The following is an 11,932-nucleotide window of genomic DNA, read 5'->3' as shown; positions in this document are numbered from 1 at the left end:
GAGCTGCTGAGAAAATAATACTTGTGGAAAGTACTATTAAAAGGTTAATATACCCAGCCACCCAGTCCCCTTCCCCAAAGTCACTGTTTTTTACTACCTTCTTACATATACTAGTACTTCTAAAAATACTTAAGACATATATAAGAAAATTCATACACACAGAAAAATATTTATATGTTATGTATAATTATATCTGTTTGCTTGTTTGAATCAAAGTTTAATAAAAAAAAAAAAAGTAGTACCTTATAACAACTTTTCAGATTTAACTTTCAGTACACACACACACACACACACACACACACACACACACACACCATTAAATCTGGAATATTTCTGCCCTAGCCAGTTTGGCTCAGTGGATAGAGCATCGGCCTGAGGATTGAAGGGCCCCAGGTTTGATTCCCATCAAGGGCATGTACCTCGGTTGCAGGCTCAATCCCCACAACCAATCGATGTATCTTTCTCTTTCTGTCTCTCCCTCTCCTTTCCACTCTCTCTAAAAAAAATCAATGGAAGCATATGCTCAAGTGAGGATTATCCAAAAAAAAAAAAAAAATGATTTCTCTTCCACCCCCTAAAACACTAAAATTAAGGAAACATAAATGTTCCATTTTCAGGACTCAAGGTTTCACCTTGATTTTAATTTTCTTTACAGTGTTCCAGTTAAAAAGGCCATGAGAACTCATTGTTGACCTATCTATACTTCAAGTGCACATGACACTCTTTATTTTATAATTATTTTTAAATTTATATGGAAATTCTGTTAACAAAGCATGCAAGCATTGATATAAGTAGCCACTTTCCTCCCACCCTTCCATTATGAGGTGATGTTGACAACTGCTGGGTAAGAGAAGGTCAGACAAGATTTGATAGAGGCTTCAAATTCACACGTTCCTTGCTCACAGGCAAACCACCTTTCAGAAACAGCCACTAATGAGAAGTGAGAAATTTTGCTCTGGGATTAGCTGTCCTTGGTTAAAAGTACCTTTCAAATGACCAATCTGAATGAATTCTGTGGTCCCTGCTTGCCATTTTAAACTGATTTTTATGTACTAACTTTTCTGCTTCTTATTCTGTTTATCCTTTGGTTTTAGACATGAAATGGCTCTGCCAGGAGAAAAATCTCTATAACGAAATTTGCCAGTCAAGGTAGGACATGATGCGAAAATTAGCATCATCATACACATAATGGGAAAACTCACAGAAAGACAAATTATAAAGAAAAATGTCTGATTTGTCTATTTGTTCAGCACATTTTCAAACAGGAAAAGATCCAGAAAAAGGAGGGAGGAGAAGAAACTTGTCCTAAGATCAGGAGAAAATCAACAAGGCATCAGTGGGATAGCCTTGGAGGGTGTTTTCACACATGCCCGGGTATTTCATCACAGGTCTCCCTCACCACAGCTTTCTCAACACTGACCAACAGTCAAACCATGTCTGTCTGGGCAGCACAGCCAGATCCATAAGTTAAAGGATCTGCTCAAACCAAACAGGAGAATGCAGAAATAAGTGGAAACGCGGATGAAGGTGTTAGGGCTGTGCGATGCATGTGCTAGGAGTTCTCCCAGCGGAACTTGTAAGCGAGTCACAACTACACCATTAGGCAGAGGGTAGAAGAAGCAGCTTCAATACAGTACCTGGTGTGTCACTTCCCTCCCCACCTGGTATTCTTACTGAGAGGGCCGCAGAAATGGAAGAAGTCAGCTACCCAGGCACTTCTACCATTCCACCTAAACCTTGGAATTCCCCAGGGACAGGCTCTCAAGGTGAGGTCATGTCTTTGTGATTCACTATTTCCAGTCTTATAATAACCCTTGCACCTTAACTGAAATCATGGCAGCCAAGGAAATCATGTGACAGATGCTTTAAAACTAAAGACTGTCCAGAAAGGACAGGCCTCCCCCACCCCTACCCACACATTGCAAAAAAAAAAAAATGTGTTTGGGGAGGGTGAGCATGAGGACTCTGAGTCACAAAACAAAGAAGGGCTGTGTTCAAGGTAAAGGCTGAGCAGAACCAGGCCAACCCCGGCTGCCTCAGGAGCAGGAGTTTAAGGACATGGGCAAGTGTTGCAACAGAAAGTAATACTTTTTTCCTTTGCTACCCAAAGTTTCACTTCTTTCAGACAGCCACAGACATTCAGGCAGTTGATGTTTCTTAGGGTAAACATAGGACTTCTCCAAAAACAAATGCCCAAATAATTGCAAGGAAAAGGCAGGAAAGGGAGAATGAGAGGTGACTCCATAGCTTTTAAAGGACTTAAAAAAACATATCAACCAATGAACTCTCCAAGGAAGAAATTAAGAAAACAGTTCCAGCCCCAGTCGGTTTGGCTCAGTGGATAGAGCCTCAGCCTGAGGAATGAAGGGTCCCAGGTTTGATTCTGGTCAAGGGCACATGCCTGATTGCGAGCTCAATCCCCAGTAGGGGATATGCAGGAGGTAGCCTATTAATGATTCTCTCTCATCATTGATGTTTCTATCTCCCTCTCCCTTTCTATCTGAAATCAATAAAATATATTTTTTTAAAAAGAAAACAGTTCCATTTGCAATAGTGTTCAAAAGAATAAAATAGGTAATGAATAGGTGGAGCAGAGAGGACTTTTAGGGCAGGGAAACTACTTTAGATGACATTATAATGGTGAATGCTTGTCATTATACCTTTGCCCAAACCCATAGAATGAACACCATCAAGAGTGAACCCTGATATAAACTATGGACTTTGAGTGATAATGATGTGTCAAGGTGAGTTAATCAACTGTAACACATGTTCCATTCTGGTGAGGGACGTTGATAACAAGGGAAGCTACTCATAAATGGGAATAGGAGGTATATGGGAAATCTCTGTAACTTCTCCTCAATTTTGCTGTGCACCCAAAACTCCTTTACAAATAGTCTATTTTTTAAAAGAATAAAATACTTAAGAATAAACTAAACCAGGGGGGTGAAAGACTTGTACTCTGGAAACTACAAAACATTGATAAAAGAAATTAAAGACACAAATAAATGCAAAGATAGCCTACACTCATCAACTGAAAGACGAATTACTCTTAAAGTGTCTGTACTACACAAAACAATCTACACATTCAATGCCATCTCTATCAAAAGCTCAATGGTATCATTTGCAGAAACAGAAAAAAATTCTAAAATTCATGTACAATTTCAAAGGACCTTGAATGACCCAAACAATCTTGAGAAAGAAAAATAAGCTGGAGGCCTCACACTTTCTGATTTCAAAATGTATTATAAAACCACAATAACCAAAATAGTATAGTACTGGCATAAAGACAGGTCTATTGACCAATGGAACAGAAGAGAGAGCCCAGAAACACATCCTCACCTATATGATACAATGATCATTGACAAAGGTGCCAAGGTGACACAATGGGCAAAGGATAGTCTCTTCAACAAATGGTGCTGGAGAAACTCGATAAGGATGAAAAAAAAATGAAGCTAGAGCTAGACCCTTACCATATACCAGTGGTTCTCAACCTTCCTAATGCCGCGACCCTTTAATACAGTTCCTCATGTTATGGTGACCCCCAACCATAAAATTGTTATCATTGTTACTTCATAACTGTAATTTTGCTACTGTTATGAATCGTCATGTAAATATCTGATATGCAGGATGTATTTTCATTGTTACAAATTGAACATAATTAAAGCATAGTGATTAATCACAAAAACAATATGTAATTATATATGTGTTTTCCGATGGTCTTAGGCGACCCCTGTGAAAGGGTCGTTTGACCCCCAAAGGGGTCGCGGCCCACAGGTTGAGAACCGCTGCCTTATACCATATACAAAAATTAACATGAATTAAAGGCCTAAATGCAAAAACTGAAACTATAAAACTCCTAAAAGAAAATATAGGCGAAAGCTTTGTGATATTGGAATGGACAATGATTTCCTGGATATGACAGCAAAAATACAGGCAACAAAAGCAAATATAAACAAAGGGGATTACATTAAACTTAAACACTTCTATGCAGTAAAGGACTCAACAGAGTGAAAGGCAACATAAAAATTAGAAGAAATAGTTGCAAACCCTTTATCTGACAGGGTTAATATATGGAGAACTCCTACAACTCAACAACAAAAAATATATATACAAATAGCCTAATGAGCAAAGGACTTGAATAGACATTTCTCCAAAGAAAAATACAGTGTCCCCCAAAAATGTATACACACTTTAATTTTGAAAATGAAATGTACACCCTAGGAGAAACCAAGATGGCGGCATAGGTTAACGCCGGAGATTGCTGCCTCGAACAACCACTTCAAAAAACAACTAAAAGACGGAACGGACATCATCCAGAACCACAGGAAGGCTGGCTGAGTGGAAATTCTACAACTAGGAGGAAAGAGAATATCACACCCAGACTCAGAGGAGGCGCAGTGCTGAAGTGAAATACTAAGGTGTGGAGTGCACGCGGAGCGGGCTGGAGGCGGAGGGCGTGGTTGTTGTTTTCAATCGGGAGGGAGTTTCAGACTCTGAGCTCCAGATCCGGGCGAGTCTCTAGGGATCCAGAATCAAGCGGGAGAAGCAGGACTGTCTGGCTTCAGTCGGAACTCGAAGGCAGCTTTCTCTCCGAGGTTTGCAGCGGTTGCTGGGACTCTGTGAGGCAGAGCCCCTAGGGACGGAACTGAGAGCAGCCATAACTGCTTGCTCCTGCCTGCCCTGTAGATCCCCGGGGACCCGCCCCGCCCAAGCCCTGTGCAGAGCCATTTGCCGGATAGCCTCAGGCAAACGCTAGATTAGCACCGCCCTAGAGATCCTGCACAGAAGCTCTCCCACTGCAGACACAGCTGATTCTCATAGCCAGTTAGCCGGTATTGCCGACAACAATCAAGGCTTAACTACAACAAGACTGCGCACAAAGACCACTAGGGGGTGCACCAAGAAAGCATAAAAAATGCGGAGACAAAGAAACAGGACAAAACTGTCAATGGAGGATATTGAGTTCAGAACCACACTTTTAAGGTCTCTTAAGAACTGTCTAGAAGCCGCCGATAAATGTAGTGAGATCCTCAAGAAATCCAATGAGACCCTCGATGTTATGATAAAGAACCAACTAGAAATTAAGCATACACGAACTGAAATAACGAATACTATACAGACTCCCAACAGCAGACCAGAGGAGCGCAAGAATCAAGGCAAAGATTTGAAATGCGAAGAAGCAAAAAACACCCAACCAGAAAAGCAAAATGAAAAAAGAATCCAAAAATATGAAGATAGTGTAAGGAGCCTCTGGGACAGCTTCAAGCGTACCAACATCAGAATTATAGGGGTGCCAGAAGATGAGAGAGACCAAGATATTGAAAACCTATTTGAAGAAATAATGACAGAAAACTTCCCCCACCTGGTCAAAGAAATAGACTTACAGGTCCAAGAAGCGCGGAGAACCCCAAACAAAAGGAATCCAAAGAGGACCACACCAAGACACATTATAATTAAAATGCCAAGAGCAAAAGACAAAGAGAGAATCTTAAAAGCAGCAAGAGAAAGAAACACAGTTACCTACAAGGGAATACCCATACGACTGTCAGCTGACTTCTCAACAGAAACTTTGCAGGCCAGAAGGGAGTGGCAAGAAATATTCAAAGTGATGAATACCAAGGACCTACAACCAAGATTACTTTATCCAGCAAAGCTATCATTCAGAATTGAAGGTCAGATAAAGAGCTTCACAGATAAGGAAAAGCTAAAGGAGTTCATTACCACCAAACCAGTATTATATGAAAGGCTGAAAGGTATCCTTTAAGAAGAGGAAGAAGAAGAAAAAGGTAAAGATACAAATTATGAACAACAAACATGCATCTATTAACAAAGTGAATCTAAGAATCAAGTGAATAAATAATCTGGTGATCATAATAGAATCAGGGACATAGAAAGGGAATGGACTGACTATTCTTGGGGGGGAAAGGGGTGTGGGAGATGTGGGAAGAGACTGGACAAAATCGTGCACCTATGGATGAGGACAGTGGGTGGGGAGTGAGGGCAGAGGGTGGGGCGGGAACTGGGCGGAGGGGAGTTATGGGGGGGAAAAAGAGGAACAAATGTAATAATCTGAACAATAAAGATTTAATTAAAAAAAAAAAGAGTCATTGATCAACTGCCTCCTGCACGCCCCCTACTGGGGATCAAGCCCTAAACAAGGCATGTACCCTGACTGGTAATTGAACCAGTCACCTCTTGATTCATGGGTTGACCATCAACCACTGAGCCACACCAGCTGGGCTCTTTGATCTCTTTATTCTCTAATTCCCATCTTTTCTCTCCTGTTTTGTTTTGTTTTTTAATCTGTCTTTTGATGCTATTTCTGAGAACATGTCTCAAATTATCTCTTAACTCATCTAGTAACATTTTATTCAGATCAGGGGCTCCTTTTTTATTCTGATTATTTCTTTATTATAGTATCCTTACTTGTTCCATGGATATGGTATTTTGTCATTTCTCTGAGGTATTCTAGATGTTCTTTAGGATTGGCTTGGAAAGAATATAAAGAGAACCAAAGATTATTTATTTCAATGGGTTTCTCTCTCTTTGGGTCCGGAAAATCTGTCTCATTACTTATTACTAAAGAATTAAGTTCAGCTGGCGTGGCTGGGTGGTTGAGCACTGACCTATGAACAAGGAGGTCACGTTTCCACAGTCCCGGGTTGTGGGTTCAAACCCCAATGGGGGGTGTGCAGGAGGCAGCCAAAAAAAAAAAAAGAAATGTATGCCCAAACCGGTTTGGCTCAGTGGATAGAGCGTCGGCCTGCGGACTCAAGGGTCCCAGGTTCGATTCCGGTCAAGGGCATGTACCTTGGTTGCGGGCACATACCCAGTAGGGAGTGTGCAGGAGGCAGCTCATCGATGTTTCTCTTTCATCGATGTTTCTAACTCTCTATCCCTCTCCCTTCCTCTCTGTAAAAAAAATCAATAAAATATGTTTAAAAAAAAAAGAAATGTACTTTAATAAACACTGCCTTTATAATTATTTTAAGTATGTGTATACATTTTGAGGGAAACCCTACATTAAATGTCCAACATTCATATGAAAAGATGCTCAACATCATTAATCATCAGGGAAATGCAAATCAACACTATAATGAGATATTACTTCATACCCATCAGAATGGCCACTATCAAAAAAACTGAAAAATAAGTTTTGGCAAAACTATAGAGAAATTGTTGTGCACTGTTTGTGGGAATGTAAATGGTACAGTAGCCATGGAAAAGAATATAGAGATTCCTCAAAAAAATGTTTTAAGGAATTACCATGAAGCCCTGGCTGGTGCGGCTCTGTTGGTTGGGTGTCATCCCATGCACCTAAGGGTTACTGGTTGAATTCCCAGTCAGGGCACATGTCTGGGTTGTGGGCTGGATCCCCAGTAGAGGGTGTGCAGGAGGCAGCCAATTGATGTTTCTCTTTCTCTCTCCCTCTCCCCTCCACTCTAAAAAAAAAAAAAATCAATTAAAAATATATTTTAAAAAAGGATTACCATATAATTCAGTAATTTCACCTTTGCATATATATATCCAAAAGAATTGAAAACAGGATGTTGAGAAGATAATTTGCACATCCATGTTCATTATTCACAATAGCCAAGAGGTGGAAGCACTCTAAATGTCCACCAGGGGATGAATGCATAAAGAAATGTAGTTTAGCCCTAGCCGGTTTGCCTCAGTGGATAGAGCATTGACCTGCAGACCGAAGGGTCCTGGGTTCGATTCCTGTCAAGGGCACGTACCTTGGTTACAGGCTCCTCCCCATCCCGGACCCTGGTCAGGGCGTGTGCAGGAGGCAACAAATTGGTGTGTTTCTGTCTTTCCCTCTCTCTTCCACTCTCTCTGAAAATCAATGGAAAAAATATCCTCTGGTGAGGATTAAAAAAAATAATAGCAATAAAAGAAAATGTCGTTTATATAAACACTAATATATTATTCAACCTTTAAAAAGAAGGAAATCCGCCCTAGCCAGTTTGTGGATAGAGCATCGGCCTGCGAACTGAAAGGTCCCAGGTTCAATTCCGGTCAAGGGCACATGCCCGGGTTGTGGGCTCGATCCCCAGAGGGGGGCTAGCAGGAGGCAGCCGACCAATGATTCTCTCTCATCACTGATGTTTCTATCTATCTTTCCCTCTTCCTTCCTCTCTGAAATCAATAAAAATACATTAGAAAATAAAAAAGGCGGAAAGCCAAAAAGGGGGACGGGGAGGAGGAATGTCCGGGCTTCGGGTGTCACCTCTGTGGGGTTTGTTGCCCAAAAGACAAGAAAGTCGTTTTTATTTCAAGAAATCTGCAGAAAACAAAGCTGCACCGCCCGAAAGCTCAGCCGATGGCCCGACGTGGGGTCCCAAAATCCTCGGAGCCTGCCTTGGCTGGAGTCTCCGCTGAACCAGGGGCAGCTGGAGGACGAGGCTTGGCTGGACCAGAGCAGAGCCGCAGGCGCTTCCGCATCCCCTGGAAGCATGGTTTGAGGCAGGATGCCCAGCAGGAGGACTTTGGCATCTGGGAGGCCTGGGCAGAGGCCAGCGGTGCCTACACTCCTGGGAAAGATAAGGCTGACCTGCCAACCTGGAGAGGAATTGCAGGTCTGCCCTGGACAGGAAGGAAGTGTTGCGTTTAGCGGAGGGCCAGAGCAAGCACCCCCACGACCCACACAAGAACTCTGAGTTTGTGAACTCAGTTGGGGACTTTCCTGAGCTGGAGACTTCTCCAGGCACCGGTGGCAGATTCAGTACCTCTGACACCCAGGAAGACATTCTGGAGGAGTTACTGAAAGACATGGCCTTGGGCCCAATTCCAGATGAGGGGGCCTCGAGCCTCAGCTCTTGCTGAGCCCCAACTTAGACATTCCTGCTCCCTACTCAACCTCGGAGCCCCCTGAAAGCCCACTGAAGCAGCTATTGATGCCCCAGGACGGATGGGGGTTCGAGGTGACTGCCTTCTACCGGGGTGCCCAGTCTCCCAGCAGACTGTCCTCTGCCCCAAGGGCCTGCGGCTGGTGGGGTCAGAAGAAGGGGACAGGACACTCCCTGGGCAGCCGATAACACTACCAGACCCTGGGGCGTTCCTGGCAGACAGGGCCGTGAAGGGCTATGTGAGTCGTGTGCTGAGCTGCCTGGGCGGGGGACTCGCTCTGTGGGGAGCAGGCAGTGGCTCTGCGCCCAGAGGCTGGGCCCCTGCCGCACATGCTGGGCTGTGGGTGAGGAGCTGCCGAGGGCCTGATGGTGAGGTCCCCAAAGAGGTGGAAGGAAGCATGTTCAGCCTGGGGCCATTTGTGACAGATCTGATGGCCTTCATCAAAGGAAGCAGAAGCTCACCACGCTACACCTTCTGTTCTGCATGGGGGAGCCACGGCCCCAGCACCAGCTGTGGACCAAGAAGCTAGTGATGGTCAAGGTCGTTCCCACGTGCCTCAGGCCTTGGCTAGAACTGGTGCAGGTAGGGGCTGCCTCCTTGCTGGAGAACACTGTCGAGTTGCACATTCCAACAGCTAGCCCCTCTCTCACGTCAGAGCAGTACTAGGCCTATCTGCAGGACCTGGTCAAGAACATGGATTTCTAGGTCACTGGCCAGGTCTGAACCCACCACTCATGGGGGCAGGTCCCTTGCCTCCACCAATAAACTACTTCTTGCCACTGTCAAAACATAAAGTCCTAACTGGTTTGGCTCGGTGGATAAAGTGTTGGCCTACGGACCAAAGGGTCCCAGGTTTGATTCCAGTCAAGGGCATGTACCTGGGTTGCGGGCACATCCCCAGTGAGGGGTGTGCAGGAGGCAGCTGATTGATGTTTCTCTCTCATCGATGTTTCTAACTCTCTATCCCTCTCCCTTCCTCTCTGTAAAAAAATCAATAAAATATATTAAAAATAAAAATAAAATAAAACACTAAGTAAATAAATAAATAAATAAATAAATAAGAAGGAAATCTTGTTATATGCTAAACATGGATGAATCTTAAGGACATCATGCCAGTGACAAAAAGATAAATATCCATGATTTTATATATATGAGATACCTAAAGTAGTCAAACTCAGAAACAAAGTACTAGTGGTTACCAGGGGCTGGAAGGAAGTAACAAAGGGGAGTTGTTCAATGGGTAGAGTTTCAGTTTTGTAAGTTTTAAAAATGTGTTGCACAACAATGTGCATATAATTACTGCTGTACTATGCACTTAAAATGGTTAAGATGGTAAACTTTATGTTATGTGCTTTTCACCACACACACACACACACACACACACACACACACACACACACAGCCCTGGATGGTTTGGCTCAGTGGATTAAGTGTTGGTCCATGGACTGAAGGGTCACAGGTTTGATTCTGGTCAAGGGCACGTACCTTAATTGCAGGCTCATCCCCAGCCCTGGTCAGAGCACAGGCAGAAGGCAACCAATCAATGTGTCTCTCTCACATCAATGTTTCTCTCTGTCTCTCTCCCTCCCTTCCACTCTAATAATCAATGGAAAAATATCTTTGGGTAAAGATTAACAACAACAAAATAAACCAGATCAACCAATTGCAATGTATGAAATTCATTTATACCTCGATTTAAATAAACTGTAAAAAATAAAACCTATGAAACAATAGGGAAAAATTGAATGCTGACCAGATGTTTAATATAGAAGCATTGATTTTGTGTATAATGAATGGTTTGTGGGGTTTTTACATGATTTCTTTTTGTTTAGATAATCTGAAATATTTATGGATGAAATGCCTGGCTTATTGGGGTGATCACTCAGAAGGAATATGAACATCTAATCACTATGTTGTACACCTAAAACTAATATGCTTTGTCAACTGTAATTGCAAAATAAATTGATTTAAATAAAAAATAATTTAAAAAATTCTAAATGATGTCTGAAATTTGCTTTGAAATAATCCAGTGGGGCCTTGCATGGTTTGGCTCAGCAGAGCACTGGGCATGTACCTCGGGAGGCAACCAATTGATGTCTCTCACACATTGATGTTTCTCTCTGTTTTTCTCTGTCTCTCTCCTATCTCCCCTCCACTCTCTTAAAAAAAAAAAAAAACAATGGAAAAAAATATCCTCTAGTGAGGATAAAAGAAACAAAAAGAGAAATAGTCCAGTGGGAATGGGAAGTATGGAGGAATCAAGATGTCCAGAGGTTGAGACTTATTGCAGCTGGGTGATAAGTACATGCAAGTTCATGTACTCACGTATGGTCTATCGTTGTACATTTTATTTTCCCATAATAAAGACTAGAATAAACAAAGCAAGTGCCTCTGGGAGGGTGGTGCTGTTGGGAATTTACATTTCCCCGAAACTCATCTATTAAGATGCTCTCCTCACCTTCAGCAGGAGGATCTGGGCCATCGTGAATCCAGCCGTTCTGGGTTGACAAGCAGCCCTCTTGAAATCCTTCGGTATTTGCACTGCTCTTCCACTAAGTGACAAAACAAGGAACTCAGCCAATCAATCTTTAGGGATGAAACTCAGAAGCAGCATTTTGGGCTTAGTTGAGAAGCTCATTGTTTCACTGACATCTGTGAGTTGTGGTTTCAGGACTGTGTTATTTCCATAAGCATTCCTAACTTGGGTGATGAGACTTGCTACCCAACAGTCTACGGGGTCCTTTGAGGAGCCACCGGCCTCTCCAGTGCACCAGTACCTAGATGTGCTGACAACCAGTGAGGGCAGGGGCCTCTGCCAGGTGGAGCAGGGATGGAGACGAGACCACCAGGAAAGAGGGTCTGATGAAGTCACCAGGCACAGACAGGAAACAGGCAGCAACATCTTTGCACCTAATTGGAAGTTTTGCCCAAGAGGGGCTCTTCTCTAAAAGGAGGAACACTTTCTTCCACTCCCTGCACTGCCTGGCTCCGGGCCCCAACCCTTCCTCCCCCAGCTACTCCCACACGGAAAGGAGCGCCAGTTCCCAGGGGGCTGAAGTTACTCAAACTAAGCTTAAAA

The 11,932-nt window shown here is 43.1% G+C and overlaps 1 pseudogene across 1 annotated transcript; it reads left to right on the top strand.

The window, feature by feature from the left end:
• Window positions 1-1,690: 1,690 nt before the first annotated feature.
• Window positions 1,691-9,519, top strand: LOC308516453 (interferon regulatory factor 3-like; annotated as a pseudogene). The gene is made up of 2 exons: window positions 1,691-1,766; window positions 8,284-9,519. The product of its transcript is annotated as an interferon regulatory factor 3-like (transcript).
• The last annotated feature ends 2,413 nt before the right edge of the window (window positions 9,520-11,932 follow it).

The sequence above is a fragment of the Myotis nattereri genome, assembly GCF_964212035.1.
Source record: "Myotis nattereri genome assembly, chromosome: 1".
Lineage (NCBI taxonomy): Eukaryota > Metazoa > Chordata > Mammalia > Chiroptera > Vespertilionidae > Myotis > Myotis nattereri.
Note: the sequence above shows the minus strand (reverse complement) of the source record. Positions and strands in the feature narration are given on the sequence as shown.